The 26,338-nt window shown below is 43.7% G+C and overlaps 1 pseudogene; it reads left to right on the forward strand.

The window, feature by feature from the left end:
- Positions 1-279: 279 nt before the first annotated feature.
- Positions 280-26,338, forward strand: part of LOC146862898 (histone-lysine N-methyltransferase, H3 lysine-79 specific-like) — a 90,621-nt pseudogene continuing 64,562 nt past the window's right edge.

Consider the following 26,338-nt stretch of genomic DNA (forward strand, 5'->3'; position numbering starts at 1 on the left):
ATCGCCCTCTCCCATCATAAGCTTCTCATCCTTGGTGATTTTAATCTCTGGTGCAACGGGACCCTTGATTCGGGTCTCGGGAATCTAGTCCAAGCCTGTGATAGTTTTGGTCTTTCTCAACTTGTCACTAAAGCCACCCATACAGCTGGCCATCTCTCAGATCTGGTCTTCGCGGCCCCCGACCTGGTGGCGATGGGGGAAACCTTACCTATGGACTGGACTGACCACTCACTCGTTAAATTCTTTATTCATACGAGCAGCGGTCCTCATAAAGCCCCCATGTCGTCTACGGAAATTAAGTATAGAGACTGGAGGGCCCTCATTCGGCGGCACCTTACCGGGGAGGTGTTCCATTTGGAACAGCCCTTCGATGAGAAGTTGAATATAGATGAAAACTACACCTCTCTCTGCACCAGAATTACTACGGTCCTCGATGCCCATGCCCCGTTAAAAACACGTAGCTGCAAGGGCAAAGACTCTGCCACCTGGTTCAATGATAAACTAAAAAATGTAAAGCAAGGCTGTAAACAAGCGGAGAGAGGGTGGAGACGCGACTATCACAACACCTCGAAAGAGCTCTGGAAAACCAAGGTCTCTACCTATAAGAAACGGATTAAAAAATCTAAAACTGAATACTATTCCTCGCTGATTTGCAACACCATCAACAACTCCAGGAGTATTTTTAACATATTAAACAGCATCACTAACCCGGAGTGCTCCAAGAATGCGATTGTCCCGTCCCAAGATCTCTGCGACAACCTTGCCGCATTTTTTAAGGAAAAAATCGAACTCATCCTTAAAGATCTGGACATGCCTCCGGAGCTTGGCCCTCCATCTGGCCTGAGCCCTGTTTTGCCAGTAGAACGATCAACTAGCCCTGCCCTGGCTACGAGTGAACTGCTACTCGAGTTCCCTCTACTTACTTATGAGGCCTTCACTAAATTAGCCAGAGGGATCGTCTCTGGCTCTCCTTTGGATCCGGTGCCTCCCAAAATTTGGAAGGAATTTGAGGATGAACTATTCCCCCCTCTTCACCAAGTCTGTAACCAATCTCTGGTGACTGGTACTGTTCCAGTTCTGTGGAAAAGGGCGTTAGTCTCTCCTCTGTTAAAGAAGCCCTCCTTAGACCCTGACTGTTCTAAGAACTATCGACCCATCTCCCTGCTGCCTTTCCCCGCCAAGATAGTTGAGCGTTTGGTTAGTAACACTCTCTCCAACTATCTCGAACGCCATCTATTCTTGGATGGGGACCAATTCGGTTTCCGGCCTGCTCATGGGACCGAAACAGCCCTTATCACCGCTATGGACGAGCTTCAAAGGCGTGCAGACAGAAGACAGGCAGCGTTTCTGATCCTGCTCGACATGTCTGCCGCCTTTGACACGGTGAACCATAGGATCCTAATGCGGCGGCTGTGGGAGGCGGGAGTGAGAGATTCTGCACTGCATTGGCTCCATTCTTTTTTGCAGGATAGGCAGCAGGCAGTATCCATGCCACCTTTCCAGTCAGCTTTTTCCCCGGTATTACATGGAGTCCCTCAGGGCTCGGCAATCAGCCCAATTCTCTTTAATATATACCTTAGACCGTTGATCTCTCTCATCAAAAGCTTCGGCATCAAGACTGTGAACTATGCCGACGACACGCAGATGATTTTCTCCCTGGAAGGCGAGGACTCAACCTCCGTGGAGGCTTTACATAATTGTCTGCGTGAAACGTCTAGTTGGCTGAAGGATAACTCCCTTCAGTTTAACGCAGGAAAGACGGAGGTGCTTTTCAGTGCAGGTACTAGGATTCCCCAACCTTTTCCAACTAATTTTTGGCCTCCGGAAACAAGGTCCAACATACAGCCGGTGGAATCTGTGCGCAACCTTGGGGTTATGTTGGATCAGAGGCTCAGCATGGAGACGCATGTTCAGAAAACGTCTGCCTGCTGTTTTGCCATCCTTCGCTCCCTAAGGAAAGTCTTGCCCCTCTTACCTACCTTTGCCCGCGCCCAAGTGGTTAGATGTACCATTCTCAGCAGGTTGGATTACTGTAATGCCCTCCTGCTCGGGTCCCCTGAGTTCTTGCTGGACAGGCTCCAGAGGGTCCAATCAGCTGCTGCTAAACTGGCTTTGGGGTGGCCGCGAAGTTCTCATGGAGTGTCCGCATTGGCAAAACTGCATTGGCTTCCTATAAGGCAGAGAATTCATTTTAAGGCCCTCTGTATAGTTTTTAGGGCTCTCCATGGAGCTGGTCCAGCTCCCCTGCAATCTAAATTTGCCTGGTATACCCCATCTAGACAGCTTCGATCTTCTGTCGCTAAACTGGTAGTTGTTCCTAGATTCAGGAAGGTCAGAGCCGGGGGCAGATCCTTCGAAGTGACTGCCGCCAGACTGTGGAATACTCTCCCTATCGAGATTAGACACACCGGCGAACTCCTCCCGTTCAGAAGGAAGATTCAAACCTGGCTTTTCCCTTGCGAGCCCGCTTTCACTATAGTCTCTTTTTCTATCAGCGCCAGGATGCCTGCAATGGTGACAGCCGCGCTTTACAAATGTCTAAATAATAATAATAATTATTACCCTCAAAATCCGTTGGATCATTAATAAGAGGGAGTTCTATACTTAAATCCTGCGCCTGCAATACAGGTGTAGTAGAAAGTCTGCTTGCCAAGGGGGACAAATCCGATTGCAAGATGTGGTGATTAGTGAGTATCTCAGGATTTTTATCTGCCCCTGGAAGTCCGGCATATGATGTCATTAGCATAGAATCAAAGGAATTGGCCATTACTGTAGATGAATTAACAGGCAGTTAAGGTGGGGCTGAGCCAATATGAAGTGAGAGGCGTCTTTCTGTATTCTCTATCGCTGTGGCAACTACCCCAATAGTCTTTTGTAGCATCCTGTCTATGGCAGTTAAACTTGGAAGAGGGTTATTTGTAGATTTGTTCTGCCTGGTGTTAGGACGGGATTGTTCAGGGGCATGTTTCTCCATTTCTAATAACTACACCAACAATATATCAGTAACAGTAACTAATATATATAGGATAATACTAACAACACAACCACACCGATCGTTAACTAACCCCGTAACGAGTATGTTGAAACAACCAAACCCATAGTCACTTCAGCGTTCTTTACAAGGGTAGGCTGGTTACCGTTGGGTCTTATCTCAACACCGGGCACACGTACCACATTCAGCCAAGGGGGGAGGCCCAGCCCAGCCTCTACCAGCCCCGGACGGCCACAGACGCGGGGCTTCTGTCCTCTCTTTTACGCCTCCTGGCGCGGATGTCTCGCGGCGGATTCCGGCCGCGAAGGCTTCCGGGACTCGTAGTCACCCCACACTGCGGACGCGATTAACAGAACTGCGGCGGAGGGAGGGACCAGGAACGGGACACCACAACAGCTGGTTGGCAATATCCGTATACTCCGGGAAGGAAGGGCAGGTGGGCAGGTAAACAAACGGCGTATCCACAGTTAATTAGGAGCCACCCGCTCCGTCGGGCCTCTGTCCTCTCTTTTACGCCTCCTGGCGCAGATGTCTCGCGGCGGCTTCCGGCCGCGAAGGCTTTTGGGACTCGTAGTCCCCCCACACTGCGGCCGCGATTAACAGAACTGCGGCGTCGGGAGGGACCAGGAACGGGACACCACAACAGCCGGTTGGCAATATCCGTATACTCCGGGAAGGAAGGGCAGGTGGGCAGGTAAACAAACGGCGTATCCACAGTTAATTAGGAGGCACCCGCTCCGTCGGGTCTCTGTCCTCTCTTTTACGCCTCCTGGCGCGGATGTCTCGCGGCGGCTTCCGGCCGCGAAGGCTTCCGGTACTCGTAGTCCCCCCACACTGCGGCCGCGATTAACAGAACTGCAGCGGCGGGAGGGACCAGGAACGGGACACCACAACAGCCGGTTGGCAATATCCGTATACTCCGGGAAGGAAGGGCAGGTGGGCAGGTAAACAAACGGCGTATCCACAGTTAATTAGGAGGCACCACTGTGCCTTCAATTCCTATTGCCTTCCATCAGATTCCTGGAGCAAATTGTTGTGGATATTTTAAGTCTCTTTGCAACTTGGGACCAAAGAAAATGTTGTGCCTTGGTTTTAGTAGATTATTACTCAAAATGGCCTGAATTAAGAATGATTGAAAGGGTGACTTCTAATGTAGTCATAGATTTCTTGGAAGATGTTTTTGTAGAACGATGTTACCAGAGTGAGTGGTATGGGATAATAGCATGCAATTTGTGAGTACCAAGAAGGGTGAGTATCTGAATAGATATGGTATTGTCCATAATTGAATTTTGGCTTATCATAAATAGCCAGGTGGAATGCATCAAGAGATTCATGAAGGAGTCAATATAATTATCTGCTGATGGGTGTATCTGTCTGCAAGTGACTTTACTTTCTTATAGTTCAATTACAGCAAGTAGATGATTGACTAAAACTTGGGAGGGTGGATCCACAACACTAAGAAGACAGAGAATGATACCTTCCTAATTTTATTAATGTAGTTTTGATTAAAGAACAAAATAAAACATTATGGGGCATATTATCAACAAATGGCATTATAATTATCGCCGCTTTAGCGGCAGAAAACTGCTGCTAAAGCGGCAATAATGGGCTTGATAATATGCCCTGGAGAATTCCCATAGAAGCCCATGTTCTGGTGTCAACATGGGCTTCTATGGTAATTCTCTGTGGGATATTATCAAGCCCATTATCGCCGCTTTAGCAGCAGTTTTCTGTCGCTAAAGCGGCGATGATTTTAACGCAGTGCTTGATAATATGCCCCTAAGTTGCTCCAAAGGAAAAATATTTATCACAAATATTATTGAGTCAAACTGTGGGGGAGACTTACTAAGAATTTCCGCTTTATTTGCACCACAAAAGTGATGCAACTTGGCACAAAATCTATTTTTCACGATTTACTTTCCAGCGCTAAACTTGTTTAGCACTGTAAATAATGTGAAAGTAATGTAAAGCAGCACTATGTACTGCTTTGCATTACTTAGCGCCAAGGGGGCGTACCATGGGTGAAGCATGGGCGTTCCCATGCAACCACCCAAGGTTTCTGATGCTAAACCCAATTTACTAAATATAGTAGACTGGGTTTATCATCAGAAAACTTTGCCCTTTTAAAGTAGGCGCAAGGAAGGAGAAATGCTTTAATTTCTCCTTCCTTTTCCGACTTTGCATGTGTGCTGCACTGTACAGCACGCATACAAAGAGGGAAAAGGCTTGAAGTTATGTTATGTTAATTGCGATTTGTAGAGCACCTAATACCGGCAGGTCTCTAAGCGCTGAGAGAGAGTAGCCATAGCCCACCCCAATGAGTGAATGTTAGCCCCAGGTCAGCATCTGTGTTATGTCCAGGCCTCTGTGAACAGGAAGGTCTTCAGTTTTTTCCTGAAGGGAAGAAGGCTTTTTCCTGACCAGAGGTGTCCAGGCAGCTTGTTCCACAGCTGCAGGATCAAGACCAAGAAGGCTCGCCCCCCCTTTAGTCGTATTGTTAAACCGTGGGGCAGGCCAGCTGGCCTCCCTCGGAAGACCGAAGGGTGTGGCCGGGAACGTATCTCCCTAGGCGCTCCTTGATGTATCCTGGGGCCTTCCAATGAAGGGCCTTGTGGGCAATGCAGAGGCCCTTGAATCTGGATCGCTGGTTGACGGGGAGCCAATGTAGCTGTTGCAGCAAACGTGTGGCTTTGCCCGTCCGGGGAGCCTAGCTGCATCATTCATCGCTACTTGCACTTTGCTTAGCAGCTTTTCCGGTAATCCAATATGTAACCATTGCCATAGTCTAGGCAGGACATGATCAGTGGGTTCACCACTGTCCGCATGGTTGAAAATGAGAGGAGGGGTGAAATTTCCTTAGCTGCCTCAGCAAGCCCACAAAAGTCCCGATCACAGAGGCCACTTGGTTAGACAGTGTGAGTTTGTCGTCAATTTTAATACCAAGGCTTTTTACAACTGGGGCTGGAGTCGGTGTGTCTCCCAGCTCCTGTGGCCAGAAGCGGTCGGTCCACAGGTTGCTTCTTGTGGTGATAGCTAGGACCTCTGTTTTGTCTGGGTTGACTTTAAGTGAGTTGGCTGTCATCCAATTGACCACGGGGCATATCATCAATGGCTGGCGATATAATTATCGCCGCTTTAGCGTCCGTTTTTGGGCGAAAAGTGGCGATAATTATATTGCATTATTTACAAGGACACGCTATCGCGTGTTTCCTTGATTCTGCTCCCGTTTTGTTCACGCCTCGCTTTGCATCTCTAATGAGATGCAAAGTAGGCGTTCCCTGCGGAAACTAATGGAAAATGATCGCTAACTGTCCTTCTACGTATTTACAATACGGCCCAAGACACCCATAGCGATATTAAAAACAGAGCTAACCGCAGTTATAGCCGGTATTGTATGTCTACTTTATTTATGACTACCCTATCTTTGACATTGGAGGTGGATTCAGTGGCTGAATACACGTCTCCCTATAATCAAGATTTCCCCTATCGCTGCGGGAATATCGCTGGATTTCCAGCGATATTCCCGCATAAAACCACTTTTGCTGGATTATTTATCGCCCTGGAGAAACGCGTTGTTGCTAATGCGTTATCCGGGCCATAAATTCTAGCGATAGGCGGTGATAAATATGAAAGCGCTAAGCGCGCTTTGCGATATTTATCGCTCTCTGTTGCTGATATGCCCCCACATACCTAAGGATATCTTGCACGGGTGCGTGGGCTTGCGGGTCTCAGTAAAGTTTGTTGTACTGGAAGGGTAATCTTCCAGTGCAAAACCTATGCTTGACTCACGGAGACACCTTTACACCCTGGCGCAAAGGTATATCCGTGGCGCACAGCAGCTGATTTCAGTGCAGGCACTAGGGAAAGGGGAAGAGAGTGCCTTATTTTTAGAAAATTTAGCACTCTCCTTTTCACACAGCGCAGTGCAGCATTTACGGCTGCTGCACTGCGCTGTGTGAAAAAGTAGTAAATCTCCCCTGTCATCTACATTAATAGATTTCTGCAGTATAATCGCGTTTGAAATTGTGCTGACCTGATATGTTCAGCACAATGGCAACAGCTGTACTAATGTAGAATTGGCACAGGCATGGTGAGGTACACGACCTCTTTAGTTGCACTTCAGGGTGGCCTCGAAATGCCAAAACTTTCTTATTGTATCATGCCAAATCCAGTAACCAGTTTTTCTCAATTTAAATTATTGGGTTGCACACCAGGATTGAAGCTTGCTCCTGGTTGTTAAAGAAGAATTATAGGAAAGACAATGTTTCTAACTATCATGAGGTTAGTCAGAGGGTTATGAAAATGGATCATCAGGAGGGAAGGTGTAAATGAATGACAGTTGACGTCGGAAAATTAGTTAGGATAACATTGACCAGGTTCTTCATGAAAGGGTTGGACCCTGGTTGGATCGTTTTAAGGTGGTGGAGGCGTTAAAAAAGGCTAGTGATTGTGTAGTATTGTAGTGCAGAGTAGTAATTTGTCTAGTAATCAGATGGTAAAAAGTTTGAAGATAATGTGTTTTGTTTTGTCTGGAAGGGTGATCTAGTCAAAGAGAATCTTGTTGTTGTGAGTTGTAGGATTACACTGAATATTCTAAGGTATGCTGAAGATTCTCGGGGGAGGTGGACAGAGGTGACAGGAAATTAGCTGGGTGAGTTTATGTTAAGTTAAAAGGACTTTTTCATTGAGTAGGCTCTGTTTTCCTAAGGTGTTTGTGGTGTGTTGCGTTGTGTACACAGTTTTGGCTTCAGTGTGAAAGTATTGGTTTTGGGGGGTTTTGTGTGTTGAGAGTGTACTTTTGGGGTATGTGGGCGAAGGTCGAATGTTGGAGTGAAATGTAGACTGCAGGGACATGGGTCAGTTGAGAAACGTGTTGGGGATTGATGCCTTACCTCTTGTTCCTATTCCAGACCTTCTTTCTTGAAGAAATTCTGTGAGGAATAGCTTTGTGTGATTTATCTCCTCCCTAATAATGTTTTACAACCACCTTCAGTTTACTTTGTTTCATGTCTCCATCAAACAACTAGCAGTTTAGATTTCGAGAGAAAACCATGCATAAAGACACACTGCTAAAACTATTAACAGTTTTTCATACTAATTCTAAAATATTCCCAGAGAGATTTTCTACCCCACTCAAATGTCTCATTGGCACTTGCTGGTGAGATCTGTGCCAGATCATACCACAAGGCTGATTGTTATTAATAGTATAACATCATATATTGTTATGTCTCTGGCATTCTTTCATTAACGGTGCGCACTTTGATATGCAAGCCATAAGGAAGTGTATAATAACTATCAATCAACAAAGATGATATCAGCAAAGGTAAAAAGATGTATGAATTTTAGACAGATATGCTCAGTTATATTTCAAAACGTTCACGTATGGCATTCTAAATTTGACTATCTTTCAAAAAAAAGCTAAAGCACATTTCACACATCTCACAGCCAATACAATAACAAAATTGCACAAGCTATGCAAATTTATAAAAGCAAAGTGGTTTCACAATTTGGCAAACAAAGCGGATGAACACCTGAATTTCAGATGTATATGTGTCAAACAATTTGCACACAAGAAATGTGTGGTACAGCACAGCGCAGTTCCAGAAATGATGCCTCTGAAAAAGGGTTAATAGTGTATTCTGACTGGAAAATTCAAAATGGATGGACTAATGATATAGCTAATGTCCAAAAGCCAAAACACAATTTAAAACACATGATGTGACACAACTACTTTGTACTGTACAAATATTAACCTAGCAAAACTCAGTAAAATGGAAGACATCTTGAAATATCTTACAAGAATTGAATAGATTGGTGATGTGATATTACTACTGCATGCGGTGAAATAACACTGCCCAAGCCCACGTTATACAGCAAAAGAAGACTAACAGCAATGAAGTCATCAGCAGGAAAGTTGTTAAAATTTTTCTTTTGGTTATCCTGCATGAAGTTATTTCAATGCACAATTGCTCTGTAGATTCAAAGTACCCATATTTACTTAGAAAAGTGTAGAATAAGTTCTCAACCAGTAAAAAAGTACCTTGTTTTCGGGGTCATTTTTGTCGGAGGTGGTGATTGTGCTAGTAAAGGTCAGTTTACTGTTATTGATGGTTTGCTGCCCACTCTGGCAACGTATTTCTGGGAAAAGTTCAGAGGTAATTATTATAGGCTCTTGAGGGTCTCTCCACCAATAATGAAATAAGACATGGTTTTGGTAGAACAATGAGACTGTAAAAACCCTACGAGGGAGACTTCCATTGTGCAGGCTATGAATCACATTGATTGTTTGAAGTACTCACACACAAGGTTCAAGACATATCCAGTCATGACCAACCTCCTAATTTTCAATGCTAGATTAGACTTGCCTTACAGAAACTGGCCCTTCTAGAGTGGCAAAAGGGCAGTGCCGTTCTAGGAACTCTCAAAGCATTTCCTGATTGCTGTTGACAATGTGGATAACAGGACAGAGGTGACGGGAAATTAGGAAGTTGATTGCATCATTCATGTGGAATGATCCAGAATTATCTAAACACTTATGAATGCAGGCAAGCTCTCCAGTTGTTATTCTGACACTAATAAACTAAAAAGTATAGCAAACCTGTATAGGAGATTCATCTTTGAAGAGCCATTTATTCTAGGGGTATTCACCTAAAGAATGAAGGGCCCTCAACCACCAATAGTAGAATACTTACTTATAGAGTTCCCCTTTTATTCAGGGCAATTGGTGTGCCCGAATGGGCTGCTATTTAAGAAGCACGTGCAGGACAAATTATATCTGCCTAAAAGTATCTGCTGGTTTACCATGCCCAGTAGACGTTTTCCTCCCACTGTACTTTGGAGTCATGTTTCTTTCCCCTGCCCCTTCCATGGCCCCGTCCTAAAAAAGATTGTTTGTTGCATTGAAAAGGAAACATTAGGGGTAGAGGACCATACATGTTCAGCCAATACATGTATGGCACTGGTGGTGGAAGAGGTGGTAACGCATGAAAAGGTCCCCTGTATTGACCACAACGTTTGCTTTGGTGTGGATTTGTCACTTCTGCTGTGTTCATCTGAGCTGAATGACTATTTACCTGGAGTCCTTCTTTGGTTCTTACTTTTCAAGAAGGGCTGGTGAATAGGCTGGTTGTAATATCCCTCTGTGAGCATGGGTAGATTGCATCATTGTGAATTTATTAGTATCTCTTTTTAACTTGATTATTTTGTGTTAAGAATTCTGTAAATTGTTCCATGTGCTTGTTTATAACCTCCAGTTGTTGAAAAGGTTACTTTGAATTGTATTTTTTAGATTTTCGCTAGATTAAATCTAGATAAGTAAGGCAACAGAGAGTTATTTTTCAGTATTGATGAATAAAATGAATCAGTCCCTAATGTGCATATCCATGCTCTGTTTGGAAAGTGACATTCTCAAGAAATATCCTTGATTCATTGGTGATGATGAAGCCTCTAGGGTCAGCTTTCACTCAGATTTGTTGTTTGACTGGAGGAAGGGAAAAACTCCTCTGTATAGGGTAAGATCTTGTATTATGCTCCTTTATTCTATACATCTAGGGGCTGATTTACTAACCTTTCACACAATGCAAGGCAGCAAGGTATCTGTGCTGCGTTGTTTGAAAGGGAGAGTGCAGAAAGGTGGCATATTTTCTAAGATATGGTGAGCTTCTGCTCTCTCATAGCACTGACGCACTTCAGGCAGCCTGGAGCCAACGCAAGCACCCTTGCACGATGGTAAAAGGGTGCCTGCGTTATGGGAAAGATAGTTTTGTGCAAGAAGGGATAACTTTCTGTACAAAAACAATCCCTAGAGGCATATTCCTCTTTCCATGTGTGCGGTTTCTCTTGCCATGTGTGCTGCATTTTGTGTGTAGTACACATGGAAAGCACAAGTGGTGTAACACAGGCCCCCGAAGCCCCCGTGGTGCGGGGGGGGGGCCCCCAAGCTCTGAGGGGCCCCCTCAGCAAAGTACTCTGGTCAGAGCTCTACCGATCGGGCCCGGAGGGGGCCCCTCCACATGTCTTGCAGGGAGGGCCCTTCAAGTTTCGTTACTCCAGTGGAAAGTACACATGGAAAGAGGAAGTAACGAGGGTAAATAAAGTTATTTCTTATCCTTACACCTCTCTCAGGTAGGCGCATCATTTTCTGTGCAAACTCTGGTTTACTGACTACAGCAAATCTGGGTTTTTGTCAAAATGAATAGGTGGATTGCACACATGCTCCACCAATGTAACGCTTACCCTACCTTGTGCTACTCTGCAGTTGAAAAGTGATGCACAGCTGTGCAATTCTCAATTTGCAAATGTCACTTCAGCGCTTGCGTTGACTTGCGTGGCACAAGGACAACGCAAGTGCATAGTAAATCTGGCCCTTAGGTTGGCATTTTTACTATGACTGGGTTTACAGCGCTTCACTTGGGTGATGTTTGGTTTTGTGTTTGATTATACTTTTACAGTACTGAACATACATACTTTATTGTTTACTATGTACCATGAAAATATTTGGCATTATTGAACTTTTTTGGGTTTTTTTCCTTAACAAGGCATTGCTTGATCTGTGCTGAATGGAACTGCTAGTACATTTTTATTTGTATACTTCTACACTATGCCCTACACGTTTCACATACTTTACACAGTAGTGAGGGTAGAGACACGGGTAGGGATCCCAAGTCCTCAAGTAGGCCACAGGCCCTTGTGGGCCTAAGTAGATGGGTTAAAAAAATGTGGACCGACAGATGTGACAACAATTAGAATTCCTTACATCGTATCCTGGTTTTAATCTTATCAATGGCATCCTCAACAAAATTTGCAGGGTAAACCATTGGATAATTATAGGCAGATATAATTTCTGGATCCTGTTCGTCCTCAAAAATAAAAAAAGATCTCTTACTAGAGCTCCTTCCACTAGGAGCCCGTTTAGGCGCATCATTTATCCTGGAGGAGGAGACCCTACGGTGATGCACGCCATCGTTGGTGGGTGAGGGTCCTTCATCTGTAAGTAAATACCTCTAGAGTACATGCCCCTTTTTATGATCTATTTCCTGTACAGGTTCCTATACATTTTGTTTGTATTTATGATAAGTAGGGAAGACACATTTGCAAACCTTCATTTCCTCTCACCCCCTCTCCTATCTATGCATTATTTTGATGCTAGCAAGGACACAGTGACTTCCAAGCAGGTGCTATGGGGGGTTTAGAATACTCTGCTGAAGGGAGTGAATGCCACTTACCAAACAAAGGGAATACATGAGGCGGATGAAGAAGAAAGAAGGCAGTTCCTTTTCAGAACTCCCTAATGTTCTTCTCATACATACCTTTGAAGCTTATGATTGCGCAGACTCAGCATATATCATGACTGATGCCGTGCATTGCTTCTTCATCTATGTTATTTGACCATAGCACCCTGGTCTGCTATGTCTTGCTATAGGTTGCACTTGAAATGTACACTTCTAATGATAGCAATGCACATAGTATTATTTGAAAACGTGGTAATATGTCATTTAAAACAACAGATAATTACCATAGCTAATTTTACATAGTGCTGCGTGCCACAAGTTCATCTAAGCTCTATAGATAACTGATTCCATTACCAACTGGTTTAATGATATTAATTTGAGAGATATGAATACAAAATAAAATTGCATGAAATGACTTTCCTCCTTAAAATGTGAACTAACTCGACAGACAGTTCACTGTTGTTAATGTAACTTTTTGTGAAGTAAAAGAACATTGTTGCAATCATTTGTCGTGGAAGCTGCGGGCAGGCTCCTGGTTAGGGGGCCCTGCTGGGCTTCTGTTTGCTCTCAGTCGCAGGCAGACTCTGCTTCAAGCAGAAACATTCCAGGGCGCGGCCAACATTCTTGAATGCCCTTTTCTTTCTAAGACATTTTGGCTGTCATGTTAGACTCCAACCCGTGATGTGTTCACATTAAAATTGTTACATTTAAATGTGATCTGAATGCCACCAACACGTGACAATGAAGGCCTACTCACTCTGATCTGGACAGCGTGAAGCTCTGATGCAAGTTATCACCAGCTAAAAAGAAGCTGCAACTGAAACACATTCGACCCACAGGGTTTCTTAAGGTTGCATGACCTAGGTTTCACCTCCCTCCGAATGCACGTCAATGCGCGCATTACAAATGAGCTGGGTGTGTGCGCGTGCTTTGATTCACCTGCCCACCTTTCAGCCCGAGGCAGCAAGGGAAGATGCATATTAATGCAGGGAGGAGTGCAGGGCGACTCCCAGAGGAAAACTCGGGCTATTAATTAATTATTCCGGTTCATGCGATGCTCCTGCTGCGAGAGGACGAGCATCTGAAGGAAGGAATAAACAGAGACATAAATAGAGTCATATCGCAAACAAAACTCCGAAGGAAGGCCCCGCATTATGAGGTGCATGGAAATTAGGATAATAATTGGCATGTTTTCTCCTCCTGTTAATTTTCAATTGTTTCTGAAGATGCGTCCACATATTTATTTCATAAGTTGCTGATTATCTGTTAAGAAACTGATTGACTTGTTATGAAAGGCGCAATGATTTAGCAATTCTAGGGGAAATATTTTTGAAGTTACTGACACTAAGGGGCCAATTACGATGGTGGGCGGATCGCCCCCGCCGGGCCAGCGGTAGTCACCGCCGGCCCGGCGGGGGCAATCCGCTCACCATCCTGACTGCAAAGACCCCCCGCCATATTATGATGGCCGGGGGGTCCGCGGAGGACGGAAAGACCATCCGTCGCTTTTCCGCCGTTCGACGCGTCGACTGGCGCAAAACGGGTTTAATACACCGCCATCCATATTACGATGCAGGCTGTGATCAGCCTTTCCATGGCTGCATTGCCGCCATGGAAAGGCTGGCGGTTCCTGCTGTTGGGGGGCCTGTTGTGGGCCCCCAGGGTGCTGGGGGAATGGGAATGGGGGGTGCACATGGAGAGTACCTATGGTACCCCCCTGCGTTTGCATGTACAATGTGGCAGGCACCAAGCGGTGCCTGTCACATTGGGCATGCAAAAGCTCAATATGTATTTTTTACATTGCGGTGGGTGCTGCTTGCAGCACCGCCCGCCGCAATGTAAAATATACAGGATGCGCCCGCCACACTGGCCGGCGCATCATAATTCGTACAGTGGGTCCCGCCGTAACTATGGCGGGTGGACCCTTTCGCAGCTGCGATGGTGGGTGGACTTTGTCCGCCCGCCATCGTAATCGGCCCCTAAGGTTCCTCATTTAAAGCCGCCCCTGACGAAGGGACATTTCGTCCCGAAATGCATTGGGCGAAGATTCACAAGCACTAAATATACTGGTTGTTAACAACAGTGAATGCTTTGTAACTGTTTGTTAAATTCAAATGTAAAGTGAAATGATTATGAAATGATTATGGTTTTTGCGAATAGTATGGAAATAAATACCGTTGAACAGTTAATTTAAACATGGTTTAGTCTATAAAAAATGGTGTATATCACTAGAGCAGTGCGTGCTTGAGTCCAGGTGATTGAAAACCCGGCCACAACATTCATTAGTTACACATGCCAGGCAGGCATATGTCAAGCATAGCACGCAAACAGGTTCAAACTTGGTTAACCTAGAGATAACTAGTTGATAAGCAGGAGTGCAAAATCTGCCCTATTCTACAAAATATAGTTTTTATATACACGTTTATATGAAAACACGTCCAGAACTGAAACTCTCCCAGACACATCATTAGATAGTTGACCACTGGCTGCTAGAACGGATGCAGAAGCTGAACATATGAGAATTGCAAAGAAGAAAGTGAGCTCTGGCTTAGAGATGAAGAGGAACAGCAATTTGAATACTCAGTAACAGCTCAAAGTACAGTATCCAACAAGGAACTGAACAACTCTGAAAATAAATTACTCATTAACACAAAGCTGGTGAAGCAAGCTTTTAAATAGCCGAAACTTCCTAAACGTAAGGACAAAAATATTTGTCCGAACATTACTGAATAAACAATCTTTAGTGTTCCGAAGAAAACACACTAGATTAAACAAAGAGCCTTCTGCTAGATTATGCTGACAATGCCAGCTGCCTCACATATGCCAGCGCTGAGGAGCCCCCGCCCTATAGCCTTGCTGCTCTGCAAGGTGCGCAGTGGGTAAGAATCATACTAGCATCTCAAAAGATCTCAGAGAAACAAACGACGGTATTTTGAATTATTAAACCACCCAGAATCTGATAAATGAGAAATTGCGGAAGTTTGGAAATCAAAAGTTGACCACCCAAAAAACCATACAACTACAATAAGTTAGGGCAAAAATAATAGTTGAGGATTCAAAAGTAATTATGAGCCAGTGAAGTAATAACGAAATTAGATCTGAAGGCGATGTAAATGTCATGAGAGTTAAAGAATGTATCAGGATCAAGCATCCAACAACCGGAGAACAAACCTCAAATGTTTTGCCTATTATCAGTTTTTCATAAATCAGGAACTGATGTGCTCAAATTCTCCACTTTGTAACTAGGCAAAAAAGAACTGCACAAAACAAAGAACTCTGATTATTCTAATGGTGGACATGAGTAGTGAGTAGCAAAGTAGAACATGGGGAGTATCACAAGTACAACAGCAAAAATGTATGGGATATAGCGGCACCCGGGAGAACTGCTGAAGTTGAAGCTCTTTTGGACATGCAACAAGTTACACCAGGCTTCCCTGTTGTGGTGAGAGTAGGTTGGGTAGAGGGTAGTGGCTCATGGAGAGGGTGATTTTAATTCTAATAGATCTGGCTTTTAACTAAAGTTGCCTTTACAGTCACTGATGAGTTTAAGCACTCAAAAAGTCGTCTTACATGCACTTTGTCACTCATGCTTGCACTCATACATTCGTTAATCCATTCACTGACTAATTCTCGCATTCACACACTTACCCATATGAAATAAAACAGACACAAACTCAACAATATTATGGATGATAAATTCAAATAATAAAAACAGATTAACACACAACAACCTAAACTTGTTTGGCATACGTTCGCAATACAAAAATAAAAGTAAACATTGCAGCCCACAGCTTTCTTTCAACGGTAATGTGCCTAGTGTATTGTGGTTTTAAAGTTCCAACATAGCTGAAGAAGTAGAATGCTCAATACCATTCAAAGATGGCTGCTCAGTAAGAATTGCACTGTGCAGCTATCGTTGAATGCTAAAGTGTATAATGCATCATTGTTGTTCTGATCCAAGGTGGCCAACATATTGCTTCTAAACATGGTCACCTTCTTGGAATAGTAAAATAATAATACACTATGAACAATACAATTTCTAGAACGTCCGTCCATTTTAAAAGTAGCAGCTACACAAGATGTAGCACACTGCAGATGAAGTGAGTGACAAGTAAGCGGCCTGAAAGGACTTTATGGGGAGTTCCAAGACATGCTGGAAAAAAGAATAAAAAGCAAAGAAATGGAAGCAACATTTAGGAGGAAAGAATGGAAAACTAAACGAATGGCCACCATCCCAGACAGTGATGCAAGCTCATTTTTCAGGCAGATGTGCACATGTGATCAGAGAAAATGTTTTAGAGCCAATAGAAGAAATGGGCTAACTCAATACCCTATGCACAATGCTGCCACGGAGAAGTAGAATGTAAATGACACTCACACAGGAAGGAGAGATGTGACCCAAAGACCCTCTCTATATGTATATGTATATGTATATGTATGTAGAGATTCTATGTTTTACTGCAAGGTTCCTGGCAGGCAACTACACCTGCCAGACTCTCTGAAGAGGGTCTAGCATGAAGTATCACAGTGCAAATCTTTTACCAGTCCAAGGTTTGTCAAAGAACGTATCCAACATCAAAGTCCTTTCTTACTACAGTAACCTGTGAGATTCCATGTAACAAAATGCTTGCCTACAGGCATGTCGCTGTGTAATACCAATCCACCCTTGAAGACCTATTGGCATAAACATATGCTTGTCACAAGAAATAACTCACACCTACCGTCTTTCTTGTAACTCATCATAATGAATGTATTGGGACTACAGGTTTGATCAATAGCTTTTCACAATAATCATCTGAATCCTGCTCTATTGACCATAAGCTTTTTTGGCAGGCAAATGGTGAAATACAAGCACTCTTCTTTAAAAGAAATACTAAATTCTGCCCAATCAAAATCTATACTCAAGAAAATCAGCATTTGGATGGGGTTGCCTGACAAAAATATTTTGTGGCAAAAATAAGTGTGTAAATAGGAAAGTTTAGCTTTAGGATTCTTAACTCCTCATCTATGAACCTGGAAGTTATTTATATTGTCGTAATACATATATGTAGAGTTAAGCGTAGTAAACCTTTCTTTCCCCATAGAAACTTACCTTCACACTATTTGTGTCCTCGATAGTCTTATCGCAAAATGTTGGCCACACAATATTTTATCTTCGATATCTTGGTCAATAACCTTGGATGTAGCCAAAGCCCATCTATCTATAGCGCTTTCTTAAGTTCTTTTTCCGGCTACACTGTCAGACGAGACCTAAAAAAGTGAAACTTTGGCCCTCTAAGAAATCAAAGTAGTGTAAAGCATAAAAAAACCTAAGGATCAGTTGCAATGTAGAATTGTAATCAACTGATGCCTGAAGCACAAAGGTATGGCCTCTTTATAGGAAATGTGGCATAGGCGGTTGTAACCTAATTGATACAAGAAACTCATATCTCCAATGCAAGTTGTAGTTGTCATGTAAACATTGGGCAGTTATTCAAGCTATGCCTTTACAAACTAGTCCCAGTAGAGGCCTCACAATAATTCAGCGGTATAACACAAAATTATGTGGCCCCTTGTAAAAGGTGAAAAGGGGCCCCTGTGCCTTCAGATTTTACAAATATTCATTGGCCTCAGACGGAATGGGGCCCCTCTGTAGTAATCTTTGTAATGCCTCAATCTAGGAAACTCACCATCAGCTTGATGTATAGGCCTCAAGATGGCTGATTTTGGGGGGTTATGTAACACTCAACTAAATCTAAAGCTGGATACTCTGATTCCTAAGTGAAAAGACAATGAGCTAAAATAGTTATTCAGAATCTGATGCCCAATTTTAATCTGTGTGACATTAAGTGAATGGTGAACATATCACTGAAAACATTTTCTTTTCATTTTCTTCCTAAAAGATTTATTACGTGTATGTATGTGTACCTGAAAGACTCCAATTTGAGAGACTGATCTCGGTGTGCTAGGCAACAACTCTTTCATCTAAATTCAGTCATCAAAAGACAGTACCTTTCAATAAAAGCATGAACTGGACATTTGATAACACTTTCCTATAAGAACCAAAATGTGCAGAATGAATTAAAAATCAAGTTTGCAAAATTTTAGAAATAAGTTATACTATTACCTAGAGAAACGTACTGGGATACATTTTTTGTGTGGTATCAGACATTTGTTATCTAAATAGGTAAAGTAAATAGGGGCAACATGAGTAAACCTAAATCATAGTTTCAGCAGCTCAAGGGAGAGCCCCTACTACCTCTGCAGACAGCAGTAGCACACATGTACGCAAGAGGACATTCAACTGAAAAAACTACTCCTTCTCCCTGATCTGTAGATCCCCGAATCCTCACCCAAAGAATTTGTGAAGCCGGAATAAAAGACAATGCTTGAAATTGGCTCACTTCTTTCCTAGAAGACAGGACGTTTCAGGTGAGTGAAAAAACCAGCTAATCGGACACCTTCTCCATGAAGTTTGGAGTGCCGTAGGGATTTGCACTTAGTCACACTCTTTTTAAGTTTTACATGTGCCCACTTGCTGATATTGTTCTTGAACTCAGGCCTTCAATTGTCTCCAATGCAGACGACATACAGCTGGATGTCTCACTTGGACCCGTACAGGGACTACAGCCTCAACAACTGGCCCCATGTTTGGAAAAGGTAGCTACCTGGATAGCAAGCTGCTGCCTCAAGCTTAATGGGGGTGTGCTGGGCAATAACCCAAACATCCAGCTGGCCTTAGGGCGGCCTGACTGTCTAGGCACAGCACCAACTCCTAGTGCCCCCATAAACATCTTGGAAAAGTGGCTTGACAAATCACTTTCAGTGGAATCACTAGCTCAAAACCTTGCTGCTAGCTGTTACGGTCTCCTAGGAACACTCTGAAAAATATTAGATTTGTTTCCTCTTCTTTCTAGAAGGATTGTTGTCCAGGCTTGTGAGCTATCATGTCTGGATTATAGGAACTCCCTCTACCTAGGGACCCCACAACATGAGACTAAAAGGTTATAAGTCATTCAAAATGAGGAGACTCTGCTTCTGCTTAACACTCCAAGATATATCTCTGCTAAGAATGCCTTGGTGTCCCTTCACTGGCTTCCCGTTGATCAGCAGGTGAAGTTCAAAGCTCTATGCCTATCACACAGAGGACTTCATGCGAAAGGCCCCTATTTGTTATGGGCCTTTATGGTGTCTTACATTCAAAGCAAGGCACTGAGATCAACCAATAACCAATTTATGAAAGTGCCCTAATATGTAGGACATGATGGAGTGGACACTCCTTTCCTATCTCGTCTATTTTCATTAACCAGCGTATGATGGATAATGAACTCATGATTAGTAAGCATTTAAAAGCATGGCGGTATCCTACTCAGTCTTAACCTAAGACTGGTCTCGGAGAAGCTTAGGTGTTAATAACGTGGTGAGGTTAGTGCTGAAAAGCCTTTGGGTGGCCATGGCCTCTAGAAATCCAGAAAAGCGTAGAATAGAATTTGTGTGTTTGAAGTTACTATGTGCTGCCAGGAGTTTTAATATATGTCCTCTGTTGGGGTTGTCAAATCTTTAGCTCGAGGAGTTGTTAGGATGCAATAATGTTTTATTTTATTGGTACGGTTCCTGAACTCTCTCAGCAGACTCTAATCATTTAAAGGCCCTGCTGTGCCTGATAGTCACATAGAGCCTTATTATGAATACAGCAGTCTAGAGGACCGCCATACTCTCGGTGTTGATCTTACCACTGTCACCACTACGGGTCTGCCAGTAGTATTCAGAGTGTGGTTTTCGGACCACCACCAGACTGCCACGTCCGACAGGGTCCAAGATCTCGAGGTGGTCGCGCAGCAGAAGGTGGCAGCAATATGCTGCGTGAATATTACGAGTTGCCTGTCCACTGCCCCTTTCATGGCAGTGAACTCCATGAAAAGGGTGATGGAGAGGCAACCGCTCATGGGCCTAGGGGTGCATGCGTGCCACATGTTGTGCCCCCCAGTTTTTGCACGGTGTGGCATGCATGCCACACTGTACAGGAGCGTGCTGCAAGCGCTGTCACTGCAGTGTCTGCAGTTAAGGCTAACCTATGAACCTTGTACAGCCACCACTGCGAGACCACGGCAGCGCTGCCTGCTCGACATGGATTACAGTTGTAATCCAGCGGGGGGGCACTGGAAGGATTTGGCAGTCCTCCTGTCGGGTGGCTGTGGTGGGCCGACAGGAGGACCACCAACCTGGGAATAAGGCCCATAGTTTTGTGGAGACTGCATGTTTTAATGAGGCATATGATTTCCTCCTATTGCTTGGTCATTTTTCCTTAATCCAAAATTAAATTAAACTTGGATAGAGTTTAGGGTTACTAGGGGGTTTTGGGGTTCTTCCTTGTGCAGTCATGCAGTGTTTTAAGGGTTATTAGGGTTGAGGGTTGGGTGGAGTTTAGAGGTGATGAAGATTTTTTAGGGATCAGGAGTGGGTGTTGTTTAGCGGCCTGGAGGGTTTTTTAGTATTCATGGAGGGGTGGTATTTAGGGTTGGGTAGGGGCTTTTTTAGGATTCAGGGCTGGGTAGAGTATGGGAGTAATGAGGGGTTTTAAGGGTTCAGTGATGGGTGGAGTTTAGGCATAAAGGGGAATTTTAGGGTTCAGGAATAGGTAGAGTTTAGGGGTAGTGAGCGATTTTAGGGTTCAGGGATAGGTGTAGTTTAGGTGTAGAAAAGGCTTTTAGAGTTCAGGAATGAGTGCAGTTTAGGAGAAAGGGACGGATGTAGTTTAGATGTAGTGAGGGGTTTTTAGGAATCATGGATGGGTGGAGTTTAGTGATAAAAGGGGCTTTTAGGGTTCAGGGTAGGTTGCATTTAGGTATGGTTAGGTTTTTTTTTTTAGGAATAAGTGGGTGATGTTTAAGGGTTGTGAAGGGGTCAGTAATGGATGGTGTTTAGGAGTGGTGGGGTTAGTCAATCAAAAGCATCCAAATTAGTTTTTTGACAAAATAAAATGCATGAATCCTAAATAATGTCCCCTGAAGTAAAGCACTGACATATCTCCCCCCAGCAAAAATTATTCTGGAAGTAAGACCTTTAACCATTTGCATTTACACCTTAAAAAAATAAGCATGCAATATCCATTTTTTTCTCCAAAATTTGATATTGCATACTTATTTTTTAAGGTGTAAATGTGTTCCATAAATTGTTTTCTATGAAATGGTAAATGCCATTCATCCAGCAAATTTCCATTAAACAGTGTAGGTGAAATGGTGTACCAGTAATGGTTGCATGGAATTGTTTTTCTAGGAATTCACATACAACCACCTCTGCACGCTACCAGATAGAAGAATCGTAGCCACCTTAGATCAATTGTCAAACAGTTTGTGGCATACCAGTACAAATGGCTATCGTTTTGTTTGTTGCCTGCCTTAGCAGTGTTCCAAAGAATGATGAAAATAATATCTTATGAAAGCTGTGCATAAATTATTTCCAGAATTATATTTTAGTCTATGGTGAATAGGAGATGGAAAAAGATAACAGATTGCAAAATTGAAGGAAACAGGATTCAGAGTAAAAAGTAAGAAATGTAAGCTAGCAGTCAGGAATGTCACATCTTTAAGTTACAGCATACATGAGAGAGGCAGAAGACCAACCGACATATTTGTGGAAACTATGTAGCACACTGTGCTACCTAAAATAAGGATCAACTCAAATCATCTTTGGGCATGGCAGAGTATCACTTCAAATGTGTAGATAATTTAATGGAAACAATACATAGTATGGGAGGTGTGCTTAAAGGGTTTTTTACTAAGGTAACAGCTGTCAAAGTGAGATTAACTATATGAGAGTTCAGATTAGCATGATTAAGGAGCCGTCTACTGTGAGTGTGTGTTAAATATAATAAATAAAACCACAATAACGACAGATACTAGTACGTGTAGCACTGGAACCATGCTGAGCCCGCCAAATAGCAAGATGGCAAGAGAGTAGTTATCCCGTATGCATCTCAAACACAAGTGATGCAGAAAGACAATTATATTATCACGTGTAAAACCTTAGCTGCAATTTTGGGTTCAAGACACTGTGGGACATAAATCTGGGGTATGCCTTAGTAAGTCGCACAGATTACATCCCGAACACACATGCAATGACAACAAGATAGATAGGACATGTGTCACCAAGAATAAATAAATTGTTGGCAAACTTAGAGTAATGTATTTTATCCATAGGGAGTTTGTTGGGTAAAATGGAGACAATCAGGGCAGAGGGAGGAAAGACAGTGTGAGCAAGAATGGATTGCAGTAGTAGGTCACGATGGACAAAGAGCCCTAAAAACAGAATAATGGAGGGACACTGTGGAAGGGATAAAGCAAAACAGCAAGACAATATTTGGTTGAGCGAGGGTTCCCCACAGGGGCGTAACACAGGCCCCCGCAGCCCCCACGGTGCGGGGGGGGCCCAAGCTCCAGGGGGCCCCCTCAGCACAGCACTCGGGCTGCAGAGCTCCTGATTGAGCCCGAAGGGGGCCCCTTGAGTTTCGTTACGCCAGTGGTTCCCCAATGAAATGCACTCAATTAGGTGGATATGCAACAGTCCAAGCAGAACTGCAAAAGAGTTTTAGGAGAGAGTATGCATGCTAAATTATTCCCATGGAAAGAGCTTTAGATCAAGTTTGTTAGAACTGGCACTCCAGGATCATCTAAGCTGCCGCATGATCAAGAGGCGTTTGAGAAAGTTTTTTGTTAGCCAGGTAAAGAGAGTGAGTCATTGGCAAAAAACTTCAGTATATGTCACGCTCAGCTAAGATTTGACCTGTATCACCTGCTGTACACACACTTAAGTAATAGAGCGAAGTTGCTGTTGATACAATTGAACCTGTAGATAGTGCAGGTTAAGAAAAATTGCATCCCATCTGTGAAAACGTATTATTATTTTAAATGGATAAAGAGGGCTATCCAGAGCAACTGGTATGTCAGAGAACTAGACCTTAGTAGAGAAAGGTGTCAATCTACCCCACTCCAATGAAAATAGCCCAATAGTCTGACTATTCAAAGATCAGAATAAGAAGGTTTTTCCCCAGGCGAAAGAGGCAAGGGGTGAGAGACAAAGAGAATAAATGACAGCTATGTCTGGAAAACGTCTTCTTGGTGGCAAGCAGATATTCTCTACAGATCTTTTCCAAGATTAACACATCTCAAAATACTTAAAGTACTCAGAGACAATCGTTCTATGTCTTGGTACCGGACAGATATCCAGAACAGCTAGCATCAGGTAATGGCGTTCCACTATATGTGGAAGAAATTAAGAAATACCTAAGGGCTATTGAGCATAAGTGTATCGCAGAATATCAACTCAGGGTCAATGGCCTACTTGATGTGACTAGAATGATAAAAGATAGCCTTCAATTAGCTAAAGCCTATAATCATCTTTAGAGAGAAGTGTTCCAAGAAATGATATGGGTGTACACCACAAGGGAACATTTGGTAAGGGAACATCGTCCTGTTGAGCAAATGAGGGGAAGGAAACTAAGGACAAAGATGTCAGTATGTATTCAACTGGCAGAGTGAAAAATGTATATTGACAAAATTAAAATGAACATAATTAAAAACAGTACAAATGCATATTTGAGTGTAAAAATGTTGGGAGTGGAAGCAGTTCAGTGGTGAGGAGAAATAATAACCAGAAAGTACACCGATATTTTATAAACCCATGTGAGGGGAGAACATAGGGAGAAAATGATCTCTATTGAAGATGGGTTATTTATAGATTGAAAGGAGAGAGGTGAAAGCGAATGCGGATGACATGTGTGCAAGTGGTGGAAGTGAGAAAGAGTGTGGTACAGATGGTGAGGGTCATGTAAGATGTTGGAGAAAGAAACTATTAATGAACCTATATTGTAGAAAATGACCATCTTACCAGGTAGGAGGAACGATGAACAATTACAGAAGAAACAAAACATAAAAGAGAATGTTGTTCGTTAGAGACCGCACAACTGTGTTTAATATTCTTTTGTTGTCCCTTTTTATCCGTTTTGTTTTGACTTATTCAACCTAGTTAGTCTTCCATTAAAAATGTTGTAGGCATAGTTGCAGCATAGCTTGTGAATGAAGCAGAATGCGGTGAGTTGTGCCTTATCCTGGCAGGTCAGTGGCAGTCGGGGTATTCTGTGAGAGAAGCTCCCGCCTGCTGGAGGGACTCTGCATAAATCTGGACATATGTTCAACTTAATCCTGCGATCAGCCTAAGCCTCCCGCCCCAAAGATGCACAGCAGTTAGCAGGTGACAAAAAGCACCACAATATTCTTAATCCTGGACCCAAAAAACAGTTTATCCATTTTTGGGGACAGGGAAAAATCTGAACTGCAGCTGTTTCTCTATAACATGTTTCTTGTCTGGCTGTTTTGGGGATATGGAAGGTAAGCGTGCATAGATGGTTCTGCTTCTCTCTGTGTTTACCTCTCCTGAACGTGACCCTGTCATCTCCGCAGAAATATGTTGACGTTGGGTGTGGAGGTACGGGAGTGGCACAGGCGGGCGAGGCGTTGTCCCATAACTGATGCTTGAGTTGCCCTCGCCGTAAATTGGCAGGTCGAGAGCTGTGTTTTCTAGGCGTGGTTGGTCCTTGCCTTCCCTATTCGAGGCGGAGTGCTTCACTTCTCCATCGCTGTCATCTTTCGTAAGCCCGAGGCTTTGTATCCCAAGTCTGTTCTCGGATTTGACTCCACAAGTTGGCAGCACGATCTGCTGCACAGATGGCAGAGAGCCAGTTCTTTCGTTTTTTTCCCCTTGCATCCCATGTTAGGCAGAACAGACCAGGAAATAAAATCGAAATACAACGAGGCCGCATCACAGCTCAGCTATGTTTGCTATGCTCGTGTTCCGCGCAGCAGATTCTGTTTACCTAAGTGCACCTTTGTTAGCTTGACAGGTGAAAACAGCACAGCTTATTCTAATCACCACAGCAAATCCCCGTAGAATACTTGTGCCGTCCACCTTAGCGGCCCTGCTATCTTGATGACCGGCGGCCTTTTAAAATCAAATTATTCTTTGCCACCAGTGACGTACTTTCGCGGCTCTTCTAACACCCTTATAAAGGATTTGTGCCACTGTGGAAAATGTAAACGTGCAGTTCAGTGTGCGTCGCTGAGGAGGCATGGTTTTTATATCACGTTGTCAGACTTGTCTCTACAACGTAAGGTGGGCTTGTGATGATGGCTAGCAATTGGGGTCTCCAATCAGTCATTTTGAGCTCAGCGTGGAGGACACAGAGGATGTGGCCCTGCATTTCACCATTGGCCAGTGGGGAGAATGAGTCTGTGCAAAAGTACATAAAATAGTGAAATGGTGCTCCAAAGCATCACTCTGTGCAGGGTACCCAAAGAAGAGGCGTGTTGGACTGGTTGACAGAGGACCACTAAGGTCAATGCATAGGTGAGACCAGGCAAGGTCTTCTAAACTGGTGGTGGTTAGTGGATGACTCTGTTGAAGAGGTCTACAAAGCGGTCAGGGCAGCGGGCAGGCTTGCTGTGGCAATGGGAGTCCAGGGTAGCAGGCAGGGAAGACCTCCTAGTCCATTGAAGGCAGGTTGAAACTGGGTGCAATATAGGAGGGATGCCAGTCTTTTGATTGACATCAGAAGGGGCCACAGCAGCAGTGGGCAGTCTCCTCCCATAAAGGATAATCAAGCAAATTAAATGATTTAAGGCAAAGGGGCCAAGTAGATGATGGATGCACGTCAGTAACCCACAAAGGTGGCGCCAGGTTGATCACAAATGTGTCAGAGTAGAAGGGATATGTGGAAAACAGCTGAGAGAGACAGTGCCTGGATACCCTCACGGGTGACCAGCAGTGCTTTAAATAACCACCTTACATTACAGAGACAATAGCAAAGTGCCACAGGTAAGACAGTCAATGTTCAGTTAGATATAAGAGAGTGACAATTCATGTATACAGGGAATAAGTTGGAAAGAGTAAAGAAAGCAATAGGGAGAAGTATTGGGCAAAGGAAGGCTGCGATGTAGAAGTCGGGAAGTGCCACATTGAAATAACAGCTGTTAATATGAGTCTGCTGATGGACTGAGGATGCGACAAAGTGTCAACCATGTACTGTAACTGGGAGGGATGAAAGGTGAGGGATATCCCTTCCACTACCTCCATTTTGATGAAG

Source organism: Triturus cristatus, chromosome 2_2, assembly GCF_964204655.1.
Source record: "Triturus cristatus chromosome 2_2, aTriCri1.1, whole genome shotgun sequence".
NCBI lineage: Eukaryota > Metazoa > Chordata > Amphibia > Caudata > Salamandridae > Triturus > Triturus cristatus.